This window comes from Equus przewalskii, chromosome 4, assembly GCF_037783145.1.
Source record: "Equus przewalskii isolate Varuska chromosome 4, EquPr2, whole genome shotgun sequence".
Classification (NCBI taxonomy): Eukaryota; Metazoa; Chordata; class Mammalia; order Perissodactyla; family Equidae; genus Equus; species Equus przewalskii.
The window spans coordinates 77,339,202-77,352,624 of record NC_091834.1 but is presented as its reverse complement, the minus strand read 5'-3'; the positions used below and the strand labels follow the sequence as shown (position 1 = coordinate 77,352,624).

At 40.5% G+C, this 13,423-nt stretch overlaps 1 protein-coding gene across 4 annotated transcripts in view; it reads left to right on the top strand.

Moving 5' to 3' along the window:
- Positions 1 to 13,423, top strand: part of TSPAN12 (tetraspanin 12) — a 111,870-nt gene that overhangs the window by 32,238 nt on the left and 66,209 nt on the right. For 3 of the 4 annotated variants that reach the window (XM_070616399.1, XM_070616397.1, XM_070616398.1), the window contains one exon: positions 13,059 to 13,229. The gene's annotated coding sequence lies outside the window, so the exon portion shown is untranslated. Of the gene's footprint in view, positions 1 to 12,644; positions 12,816 to 13,058; positions 13,230 to 13,423 lie in introns of those variants that run through there. The other variant, XM_070616396.1, reaches the window with a different exon arrangement.

Below are 13,423 nucleotides of genomic sequence, written 5' to 3'. Positions count from 1 at the left end.
ACTGAAACAGGCTTTTGGGATGAGCCTCTGGAGCAGAGAAGGATTTCTCTCAACACTGGTTCTGGTCCCATGGAACTCAATTTGAAAAGGGGACAGTAAAAATGTTTCATTTTAGACCCATGAATGTAATTATTAGTAAGGAGAGTTGACTTCTGTTAATTGTGGTACCTTCAACCCAGCTCCAAAGGAAGCTTGCCCCAGGAAGCTCAATCAAGAACCCACAGGAAAAATTTGTACAGGAAAATACTGGGGTCTCAAACCACTGACCATGAACGTACTGAAAGAACTGTTATACTGCTAGAGGAGATCGGCTCACTCCCCCTCATGCACATCCTTCCTATTCAACCAGAGGAGGAGTGGAAAAGACCTTAGGAAGACAGAAGCATAATGACAATGCAGTCATGCTGTGATTTGCCTACATCACCAGGAGTAACAGGCTAGTGAAATGGATCAACAATGGCAATGGAAGTTGAGTCACTATATTGGCACCTGTGTGTATAGAACAAAGTTCTAATGATATCCGGAGACTGGGTGAGAAAGGCTGGACCCTGTTGAAGGGAAGAAGGGTATAACAGCTTTGCAGTTTAAAAAGAAACAAACAAAAGACTATAGCTGTTATATCATCGCTTTCCCCTGCAAACATATTCTCTCATGTTGATGAAAACTGGCAACATGTATTCCATTCAGAGATGGTACTTAAAATACTTAATACCATTATGGTCCAGACAACGACAAATTAGAATGGATGTTCCAAAGCCTTGGAACAGATCCTGGAGGACACGTGTTGCCTCAATCCTAATGCTTTATTTTCTAGGTAGTGCAAAGATTGTGGGAGAGTAAACCATGTGGCTGGGGAGTGAAAAGCTCAGAGCAGCAGCTATTTACCAAGTCGTTTAGAAGCGTTTAATATTTTAAGGACTAGTATGGCCATATCAATGCTTGCCAGATGGATATAAACTCTGATGAAGTTAGATAACAGTTCCCAAATGTTCCCACCCTCTTGAAAGCTTAAATCAATGGTGCGCAGCTTACTTTTTTTATGTTTTAGTTGAATCAGTGAATCTGAGCATGATTTCATGTTCATCAAGTACTTATTTTACTAAACATTAATTTTGGTGATAGAAAGGATTTTAGAACTACTTATTTTGAAACTTTTTTTATACTTCAGATCTTTAATCAAAATTGAATTATTATCAAATGGGTTTTATAGGTCCAAATCAAGATTTCATTCATGTATTGAAAGTACATTTTAGCGTATACGTGCATTTGAAATATCTCAGAACCTTTCTACATAAAGATTTTGAAAGAACTCATTTAGCACAGCATTTCCAAGCATGATTTTTAAAAAGGTAATCAGAATAGCAAATAAGCTTTGCCAATCATAAATTACAAAAAAATTACTAATAGGAAAGATTGTTTTTTGTTTTGTTTTTGCCATTGATGCAAATGGGTAAAAACTGACCTGGATACAACTCAATTCTGCCAGCATGTCTAAATGGAGTGGATGACCTGACCATCCAAAGTAGAGTGTGCACGTTAACTTGCTTTCCAGTGCCCAGGTGGTTTGTTCCTCCCCTCCTACGAGCCCTCTGTTGAATAAGGGGCAATTTCCAGGGGCAGCAAGAACTTGTGATCCTGAGAAACTGACTGTCAGTCCAATTGGGTGGCCCAGAGTTTCCTTGGTTATGGAAGGAGGGGAGAAAAAATTATTAGGGAACTTTGGAAATTTTCTATTTTAGAGAATTATGGGCAGAATTTAGTCCTCTTCGCATATACTTTTTCCCCAGAAAAAGGATGATTGAAAAAAAAAAAAAAATCTGCTACCAGGCACATAGATAGATAGGTGAATAGATAGAGAGAGAAAGAGAGAGAGAGAACTTTTAAGCATCAGGCTTCCATCCCCAGTGAGTGATATGTGTGCAAGACAATCTCCGTGTCCTGCTTCTCTCTAGTTCAGCCATCTCTTTAACTCTTCCTTTTCTGATTCCTCCTTTCTTCTTCTGTACTTTGATCTCTTTCCCTCCCTCCCCTCCTCCACTCCCCTGCTCATACCCTCCTGTCTCCTCCCTTCTCCTTCTCTTCTCTTCCTTCCTCTCTCAATATCTCTTCCTCTCCTCCCTGCCCCTCCCTTGGTGCATTTCCTCCGTCATTCCCTTTCTGCCCTAACTCCAGTCACACGTTATGTCTTCGATCCTATCCATCTTCTTTTAATCCTTCAGCACAAATAACCAAGCACAATGTTGGAAATTTGTCTGAGGGAGCTTTGTGGGGATAGGAGATAAGGGTGTATAAGAAAGATTTTATGATGTTGGTATTGTAAAAGGTTTAAGTGGTGAATTACTCAGCTTTTCTATAGTTAAAATTATTAGAACAAAGTATATAAAAAGGGTACAGATTAAAGTAAATGTGCCTTAGTGCTGCTAACTAATTAAACTAAGTGAATACTCATGATTTGTTTTATCATTTTTACATTAAGTAAATTTCTCAAATGGAGGATAATTACAGCAAAAGCCTAATTAGACACTAACAGACCATCCTCTTCTGTTCTGATGCATTAATGATTTCTTTTGTGTTCTAATTGTTGCATTCATCAGGGCGTGTTAAGTGCTTCTTGTTCAGTATTCATGTTGAGAATGCACAGTGCAAAGTGGGGACTGTGACTTGAGAATGAGCCAGATATTGAAATGAGTTTGATATTTCTCGTCCAATTCATTTCAGTTTTACTATCTGCTTTGCAAAAATTTCTAAGACATTTGGCACTACCGTTAGTTTTAGCAGAAAACATATCTTTTGAAAATCACAACTTTCCTTCTTTCTATTCAATTGAGAATCTCAAATGTGCTTGTACTGAGCTATTGTTGATTACTAGTGTACTAATTATTTTGTGATGACTGTCAAGTCATAAAAATCATGCAATATTATTTTTATCTTGTAAATGAAAGAATCATTGGTTAAATGCATCCTGATTTATGGTCTTGAATCTGAATGAACAGAGGAGATTAGGAGCTATCAGTTAGCACAGGTTAATGAAGTACAGTTATGACTTCTATGAATGTCCAATGTACAACAATTGCAAGACTAAGTATGAACATGAATGCATAATATAATTGCATGTTTTAATCACAACCATCTTCAAACTTGAAAGATAAAAGAAGAATAAGAAAGAAAGCAAATTTAACACTGGTCATGCCAAGACACACCTGGAGGAGACATGAGTATTTGATTTATGTAAAACAAGGACCATTTCTAAAGCTCTCTTAGAAACAGGAGATTGTCTTTTGCTTTTTAAACCATAGATAACATGTAAACTGATATTGTAAACCTAACTTTAACCTTAATAATTGAGATGCTATTTGTCATAACAATATCAAAACACTGAACAATTGTTATCAATAGAATTGAAAGATATTCCCCATATCAGCACTTAGTGTTTAGATATAAGAAAAGGATGTTAGGTGCTGAATATTTCACCTCTGAAAAACTTATTATGGGTAGTGATTTTTGTCAAACTAGATAGGACAGAGATTTTTTTTTTTTTTTTTTTTTTTGCTGAGGAAGATTGGCCCTGAGCTAACATGTGTTGCCAATCTTCCTCTTTTTCCTTGAGGAAGATTCACCCTGAACTAACATCTGTACCAATCTTCCTCTATTTTGCATGTGAGTTGCAACCAAGGCATGGTGGCTGATGAGTGGTGTAAGTCCATGCCTGGGAACCAAATCTGGGCTGCCAAAGTGGAGGGTGCTGAACTTAACCACTAGGCCATTGGGCTGGCCCCAGGACAGAATTTTAAATGTGAGATTGAATTGCTCAAAACTGGAACTATAATGTTAAAGTTAAGGAAGTTAATAGAATGTTAGGGATAAAAAAAACCCCTTTCTTGTCTCTCCAGATGAAGAGCCATTAAACAACTCTAGGTTTTCTAGCTCAGGAAAATCTGGATTAGAACTTCAGATTTCTACTTCCCAGTTCATTGGTCATTTCACTCACTATATAGGTTTGAAGTAGCTCAGATGCAAATTTAGACTTGGAAATATTATGATCTACTAAAAGTAAAATTCCCCTTAAATTTTCTTTTTTTTTCCAAAAGGTTAGTTCAGTAATACTTTCATGATCAGAGGCCACTGATCTTACAACTTTACCCAGAACATAGATGAGTGAAAAAACACACACATGCACACGCACACACATAATCCTTACATTAGATCCTTGTGCAAAAACAAACATCGTAAAATCCTTACAATAAAGTTCCTGGATTTGTCTAGATTCTCATTAGAGCATATTTCCTCTGATTTTGAGTTCTGTTCTATCATCTTGGTCTCCTGATTTTCTGCCCAGAAAAGAGTTTTTCCTTTGCTTTTGCCAGGAAAGAGCAGGGTATAGGGAAGGGAAGAGCAAGCACACTGTGACCAGCAAAAATAACAAACCAACCAATGAAAACTAACGTGTGTGTGGGGGGCACAACATCAAGAAAATTCCAAGCAAATTGGCCAATATATTACAATGATATTACATTTCTATATGCCATAAGCCCAACGATACATTATATATGTATATGTATATGTATACATTTACACACACATATTTTTGTTATTTTATAAAATGTATTTATATGTATAAATATAAAATGTACTGTTTGGTCTAGAACATGTAGAACCATTGATTCTTTTTTTATAATTTGTATCTGTCTACTGATATTATCTATAGGCTGTGACATTGCTCTCACACCTTTCTCTACTTCTTTAGTCACACTTCCTTTTGTGTTGTGAACATATATACGATGGCTACGTTGAAATCTTTTTCTGTTGGATCCAACATCAGGTCACTGTCACAGTCAGTTTCTGTGGTCTGCTTTTTTTCTTTTCACTCCTCAAAACTTTTTGTTGCAAACGAGACATTTTAGGTAACACATTGTAGCAACTCTAGGTACTGGTACCCCCTGCCCCTCTGGGGCTTGTTATTGCTATTTGCGTGTTTATTTGTTTAGTGGTTGGCTGGATTATTGTAGTGACTCTATTTCTCCCCATGGTGTTAAGCCTCTGGTGTCGTTCCTCGGGGAGGTACAGTTTTGGGTATGCCACAGCCATACTAGGGTAACAGTGGTACTGCAAGGGCCCTCTTCCACTCTTTCCTTGACCACAGCCTGCTGGTGAACTCAGCTAATTACCTGCCGATTCTTGTGTAGTTCTCAACAATGCCCTTGGGTATATATTCCTCCACAAACTGATCCAATCAAAATGTGGCTCCTTGGAAGGAATAGTGTTTGAGGACAGTATTTGATATTTGTTCTGATCCCAGCATGACTCCTCCCAGCTGTCTTAATCTCAGGTTCTCTTCTGGAAACTAGTCTATGGTCTAGGCTGCATCTTCTTTAGATCCAAAGATCTCTTCTCGGTTGCCTTGCACCAAGATTTCTCTTAGAGAGAGAATTGTGTGAAAGCTGAGATCTCTAGGGCATAGTGTGAAAGAAGACTATAAAACAAAAAAAATAGCTATGTTGTCTGCATGAGAAGTTACCAGGAATTTGAGTGTAGAGTGTAGACAGTGAAAGAGAAGAAGTGAGAGGAAGGAACTCAGTCAACATGGAAACTTGAGAGAAAGACAACCAGGAAGAAATAAGTAGGAGGCTAGCCCATCCACGTAGTGGTTAAGTTTGCGTGCTCCACTTCTGCAGCCTGCGGTTTGCTGGTTTGGATCCTGGGTGCGGACCTAGCACCGTTCATCAAGCCATGCTGTGGAGGCATCCCATGTAGAAGAACTGGAAGGACTTACAACTAGGATATCCAACTATGTGCTGGGGCTTTGGCGAGAAAAGAAAAAAAAAAAGAGGAAGCTTGGCATCAGATGTTAGCTCAGGGCCAATCTTCCAAAAAAAAAAAAAAAGAAAGAAAGTAAGAAGTAGTACTAGGGCAGCCACAGGAGTTCTAATATTTGTTTTTGAGTTGTATGTGGGGCTGCTATAGAAATGCCTTCAGATTTTCTGAGACTTCAGTCAAAGGCGGCTACCAATGTGGGCTTACGCTGGGCGATATGTTGAGAGGGAAGGAATCTCTTTAGAGAAAAGAACAGCATGCACAAGATGGTCAGATGCTCCACAAATTGATTCAGAACTCTGGAGGCAGTGTTTCCCCTTCTTTCCCATCCCAAGAATCTCCAGAGAGATTACAAGGGGAAAACAAGTTCACCCACTGCTTGCGGAAAAGAGGCTCAGCCTATTCTATTTAAACCTCAAAGGACAGTGTGACCCCAGCTAAATTTAGACCACTCACCATATTGCATAATACTCATGACCACTTTAGGAGGTAAGTATACAGATAAGGAAACTGAGGCTTATGGAGGTGAGGTCACTTGCTCATTATCACATTACTGGTAAGTGATGAAGCCAGCGTTCAAATCCAGGTCTGACTTCCAAACCCCTACTGTTGCTTCTTATGTTATTCTTCTGCTCACATCAAACCCTTCAGTGGCTGCCATCGCCTCTGAATGAAGCTCAAATTCCTCAGCCCAGCATTTAAGATCTCCCTTAATCTGGAAACCATAAACTTTTCTAACCTAAACATTATGACTCTTAAAACTAGGGACTAGAAGAATTTCTCTGGGACTGTGGTTCTTGTTCTTGAATCTTGCTTTTCTGGAGACCTGTGTTTGTCTCCCTGGGCCAACCTCACCAACTGGGCCTTGGCAGAGAGTGACCAAATCACCTTGACACTAAGGGGGTGTTTCTTCACGTTTGTGAACCTTTTTATGTTTTTGCTGCCCAACTCCTGTGCCACTGAGTTCTGTCCATCTGCCAGGGCACCTGCCTGCTACCATTTGCTGGGCCTCTCTGATGCTGCCATCTGTCTTCCTGCTGAGCTTTCCACCTCGGGCTTGCCAACACATTCCCCTCATACTTGGTTCCGCTCCACTGCCTGAATTTACAGTGCCTTTTGATGGGTCTTCACTCGCGTTCCAGTCACACCCTAATGGATTGGTCTAGTTTTTAGGTTCTGGCCATCCCCGCCTGCTCCCATAACTGAACGAGGCACGTCTGTGAAACTTTGGATGTATCGCAAACGTGATAAGTTCATGGGATAGTTGGCAATACTGGCCTGAAGACAGTGAAGGTTGTGGAAGGGAGGCAAGATGGGAAATGACTTATAATGTCATCAGTATATGTGCAAGTTGGGGACAGTAAAATAAAGAAAAGATCAAGAAAGAGAGTACATCTATGTAGCGTAAATTTTCTACTGCTATATTCTTGGTTTTTGTGTCCGATGTAAGGAATAGCTGTTGGGACCTAGTAAATAAGTTAACATATGGTCAGCCTTGTACCCCAAGCTGGCTGCTGCCACATTTTAGGCCACCTTCCCCTTGAAGTAAGAACCAGCTCATCTCCGCATTGGCAGACTTGGAAACATTTCTCTCTGTGATCCAGTGCTAAGGGGACGATGACTCGTAAAACACTGTCAATATAAAACACACACCATTTAATTCCTACTAGTCATTTTGAAAAATATATTTATATGTTCTCTAAACCAAACATATTATATCCCGAGTCCTGTTCTCTAGTCAGCCACAGTGAGTAACATTACTGATAAAGCTAAAAAAGGTAGTAAAATAATACAAATGTTTGTAAGTTATTAAAATTAACTGTATGAGTTGTATATGGATATCTTATGTCCCTGACATAATATCTCTTCCTTTATTACTGTGAATAGTAATCACTTAATACTTCTTTCTGAGAAAGAATACTTACAATACAAAGATTGTAAAACATAATGGCAATTGTTAGTTCTTTGCAATGAAAAAGAACGTGAGACTATCACTAAAAGAAAGCAAGGACACTAGCTTTCTTCCTTATCCATCAATCACTTATGTATTCACACTATGAAATATGAAAGGAAAATTCACATCTCTAGTTCGCCATACATGGCTATGGCTAATACACATGCATACGAGTAATAGTATAGGAATAGAAAGTCTGAGTTTCCATGATAAAACTTTTGTAAAGGCTGAATTATAATCACAAAATCACAGTTCATGCTACAAAAAATGGGTGGTTTATACCTGGTAGGATGAGGATACTTGTGAGTTTGGATTAGCTAACTGAAAATAATTCTAAAAATTAAATATCTTTATCTACTGTAAATAAAGAAATGTTTTATTAATTCAATGTTGGAGTAATCTGAAAGTTTTAAAACACAGCAAGTGAATTGATGGAGCAGCAGATGAAGACACATGTCTCATATTCATGGTAACTACGTGTTTATCTTTCTCCCAGTTGTTGTATTGTAAGCATGACAGGAAGCTGATGTGGTGGTATAATGGAATAATTCCTGAGGGATCTTTCTAAGAAAAGTAGAGTTTGGCAGCTGTTTGTAAATGGAGCCTGTATTCCTTCCTTTTCTTTACAGTTTGTCTCAAAGAACTGTAAATTAAGACTTCTTACAAAGGGAAAGACTTCATAAGTTTTATAAGTCTCACTTTGTGAAGAGGAAATATGCTAATAGAGTTATAAATTCTTTGAGAGTCGAAATTATGTTTGAACTTTTGGTATCTCCCAGCACAGTTCTGAGTTTGTAGTAACCATTCAATAAATATTTATTGAATAGGACTGGATTATTTGTACCGATGTCAGCTGGTGAAATGAGTCCAAGTCTCTGAACTTTGTACAGAGGCTGGGTTTGGATAAACTTTAAGAGGAAAGTCTTCTGGGGGTTTTTCTGAGGGTTCCGATTTGGGCAGTGTTTTAATCGATAGTACGGTATACAAACGCAACTGTGGGTGCAGGATAGAAGCTTATGTCATGGGAGGGAAATGATGTGATTTGAGTTTTCTTAGGGTCTTTTGCTGTTGCCAGTAGGTTCTTGCTTCAGTGGTTCTCTCAGTTTAAGGGGCTTCGCTGAGTAGCGCTACAGAAATAGTTGGCTGAAAGCTGGGTTGTTTTAGCAGCGACTAGGAGAGATGAGCAAAGCATCCGCTCCTTTCTCCACCCCTCAGTTCAAACAAGATCTGACTGTGTTCAGTCTTTATCCTCCTCTGTTTGGCCATGTGCTTCAGAGAAGAGCTGCTCCAGGCACAGGGAACGCATCCTGACTGTTTTAAACCAGTCACAGCAGACCCACACTCCTTGCACAATAATTGGCGCATCCATGAGAATGTGATGGGATTCTAGCTAATTAATTGTGAAGAATAACCTGCTGCAAAACTTCTGGGAGAGGTTTCCTTCATCCTAAGAGAGGTCCATAGGAGGAATAGTTTCTTCCTCCTGTAGAGGAACTAGTAATTGTATGCAATGCCTGGATTTGCACAGCCATCCTGTGATCATGAGAGGAGGTGGCCCAAGGACATTAGCTGACACATTGTGTATATCAGAAAAGTAAGGTAGAAAAATAACTGATTCCTTGAAGTCATTGCTCAGTGGATGAGCTGCTATTTTGGGCTATATTGTTATGTGAAATAACATATTTAGTTATATCCTTATTGTTGTGGCACTTGAAGTTGAATTTCCTATTTGCATAGGGTTGCCAGAAATAGAAAATAAAACCATAGGATGTGCAGTTCAACTTGAATTTCAGATAAACAATAAATAATTTTTGAGTATATGGATGCCCAATGTGATATTTGTCCCATGCAATATTTGGGGCATCCTTGTAATACCAAAAAAATTGTTGGCTGTTTATCTGAAATTCAAATCTAACTGGGAATTCTATATTTTATTTACCAACCTTAAGCTTGTATTTGAGAGAAATCTACCTAATTTGATGATAAAGGGCTTTTCTCAGGTCCTGTTGGGCATACTCTTTCAGAAATAAAAGGTGAAGTAGATTTACCAGACATAGTTTGAGTATACATATTTGAAATTCAGCTTCCTATTCTCAAGAACTAATAAAAAATGCCTAGAATATTTTTCCTCTTGAGGCTCATCAATGAATCCCCACCCAGCTGTGAAATATCATTGTAAGGCAGATTAACAGTGGAAAGAGTCAGACAAATCTTAGAATCTCAGTTGCTTTACTTACCACCAGTATGGCCCTGGAGGAATGAACTGTCTGAGTCTCAGTAACACGCTGTGTAGTTATGAGGAACTAATAACATACATTATGAGAAGCTCCTATTATGTCAGGCACACGTGACTTGCTCAAAATATAGTAGATCTCTTTCCTGTGTTGACTGTGAAGAACTGTCTTAAGTGTATTGTAGGGGTATTATACTAAGAAGCAAAAGAAACTCATTCCTCCTACCAAACACCTATGCAGCTCCTTCTCTCTGCACAACTTAAGCAGAATGAGTGGAATAAGATATGGACAAATGAGTTGGTTTGCGGTTTGAGGAACATGTATTACCTTGTTGCATAGCCAGCTGGAGTTTACTCCTGACTCTGGGAGCGACACATGAGATTTCTTGTAAACAGTGGCTGTTACTATTTTCTAAACTGAAAAGATTAGTTTTGCCTTTTCTCCAAGTGACATGGTAGTTGCCACACACTCAAAAGGTACTTAACGAAGCATCTATGGCCATAGAATTGGGTTCCTATTTCATGGGCAATAAATAGACCATACAATCTTCTTAATGTGTTATTCTACACTCAAACTGTCATGTCCATTTTGGGATTTTTCTATCTTACCTTGGTGCACAAAACAGTTATTCTCACAGAGAAAAATATAGAGCCCATAGAATGACAGCTGTGATGTCAAGTCTTGCCAGGCTTCTGTAATCCTGGAGAAGAGAAGAATTGGAGAGGGAGGGAAGAGCAGCTGCCCTCAAGGAGTTGAAGCGCCATGAGATGGGAGAAGGATCGTTCATGCTGTGGACTCCAAAAGGCAGGACTCGAGTTGAAGGTAGAAGTTAAAGCGAAGCAGGGTCAGGTGTAAGCAGCACAACTGTCTAGAACTGCAATGCCTCAAATACGGCGAGGGCTCCTCCACTGAAATGCCGATTCACAGGCTCTGGTGACCATTTATCAGGACCGTGACAGCAGTAACTGCAGCTCTGCTTTTGTCTTAACTTGTAAAATGGGGATATTAATCCCAATTTTTCACCTCACAGATGAGGAATTTGACCCAGCGAAACCTGAAGAGACTCGTTTTCTCGTTTTCAGGCGTCTCTCAAGTGCTGGTTGCAGAGGTTTGCAAACTGTGCTGCAGATTAGAATTACTTTGCAAACTTTGAAAAGTCTGGATGTCCAGACCATATCTGTAGATTCCAACTTAATTGGTGGGGTACTGCCTGAGCATTAGGGTTTTTTCAAAACTCCCGCAGTGATTCTAATATATAACAATTTTGAGAATCACTGAACTAGAATACTAGTTAGAGAGCATGATTCTGGATTTTAGTTCAGAATCTGATTTAACTAGATATGTAACTTTGAGCAACTCCTTTAACTTCTCTAGGTTCCATATTCCTTATTTACTAAAAGGAAGGAGGGTGTACATGCTTCTAAAGCAGGTTCCTCTAAAATTTTATTATTCTAGGGTCCTTAAAGGTTTATGATTAAAAGACAGGTAACTGCGTTCTAGAAGTAGAAGAGGATCTCTGTTCAGAGATATGGGATTTATTTGCACCATTTTTGTCAGTTTTAATGGCAGTCATAGACGCAGCTCCATGTGGGGGGATGTTTCCATAACTCAGAGGAACTTCGGGCACCAATGGCAATCTGATGGCTGGTTGCTTTGGCAATCCTCTGCCTAGAACCGGTGTCATTTGAGCAGAAACTGATTGAAGATAAAACTGGGTTTCTTTGCGCTTCTCCATGTTCCAGAAGATACTTTGTTGCCAGAGATAGAGTCATCTGATGGATGACCGAACATTTTTCCTGGTATTTTGTGTGGATGGCAACCCTTGCGCTCTTTCGGGCTTGCTGCCTTATGTATGGCTTAGAGACTTACCAAGAATTTTTCTACCCTAATCCAGAACACTCAGGTTCTTTTTCGGTCTTCATTTTACTTCTACCCACATGAGTGTGTGTGTCTCATTGTCACTCTGGTCATGCAGCAACTGACCCTAGACAGGTGATGATGGACACAGGACTCCCAATTTTCTTTTTCCCTCAAAGGAAATTTAAGGAGAACTCCCATTATTAGATTTTCTCAAAGATGTTGCTTGTATTTCAGGTAATTCATATTTTTTAGTGAAGTTTTATCTGCCATACAAGGCACACAAAAGTAATCATAGAAATGTGGACTGTCATGAGGCATAAAACATCAAAATTTCATATGGAAAAAATGAATGAGTGATTTTTAAGTGTAAAATTTTACTTCCAAGGGAAGGTACTTTTGGAAGGATAGTCTCCTATTATTACTTTAATACTTCTAGTTTCAAAAAAAAAATCAAAACTCATTAATATGTACACAGTTCAAGATAAATCACTCAGCTAAAACACAAACTAATTCTATTAGGAGAAAATTTTGGAAACTCTGGGTTGCTTGTAAAAGAGTTAAAAATGTTCTTCCTATTCTGGATGTCAGATCTGGACACGTTTACTCTGGTGTTTACCTAAATGCTATTAGTGCACTATGGAAAGTGGGTAACAACTGTTCTTTTAAAAATCAGGGAGGGCAACAAAGCAATAAGAAGGTTCACAGGGCACTATGTTAGCGACAAATCACAGGAGGTGGCTCCAGAAAGGTTGTGAAAACTGGTTTCTCATTGCAGGAATTGGGTTGGGCCACTCCTTCGCCCCCCTTCTCAAACACAAATATTTTCATATAATAAAAGCCTGTTTCCCCATGGCTATAACCCAGCCTCCCCTCCTTCGACACCACCATTTTACAGGGTTTACTGCGCGGACTTTTCCAAAGTTCCTAGGCTTCATGCCTTTCGGGACCTTGTAGAGGTGAGGCGTCCCTTTGGGGATTCACGCCGGGTGAGGGGACAAGAAACACCCGTTAGGCTCCAACCCGGCAGCCAGCGGCCGGAGCATGCGCTGAGAGTTTGTGCAGCTGGCCCTGGCTGCTGCCGCTGCCTCGTCCGGACTTGGCGAGGACTTGGGAGGGACAGCGGCGCTGGGAGGTGGCTTAGCAGAGACTTTCCAGCAACTGCTGCCCAGGACTCTTTTTTTATTTTTTCTTTTTCCCAGGAGGCGGCGACGGCGGCGGCGGGGGGGCGGAGGAAGAGAAGGAAGCGTCTCCAGTTTGAGTCTATGCAGCCCTTCGGCTCTCAGGGAGGAACGTCCCTGCCCCGATGAGCCCCCGCCGTGCGTCGCCGACTGTCCCCCGGCGGGATTGGGGCGCGGAGCCCAGCGCCGACGGTGAGTGGCCGCGCGTCTGTCGCCTTTCCTGCCCGCTGTCCCGCCAGCCCGCCGGCGGCTGCCCTGGGCGCTGTGTGCTGAGCTGCTCCGAGGCTGGCTTCGGAGCTGCCGCCGCCGGCGCTTCCCCCCGCGCCCTGCCGGGGGCGCGCGGCGCGGCGCGGCGGCGGGGCCGGTGACCGCGCTCGGCTTTGTGC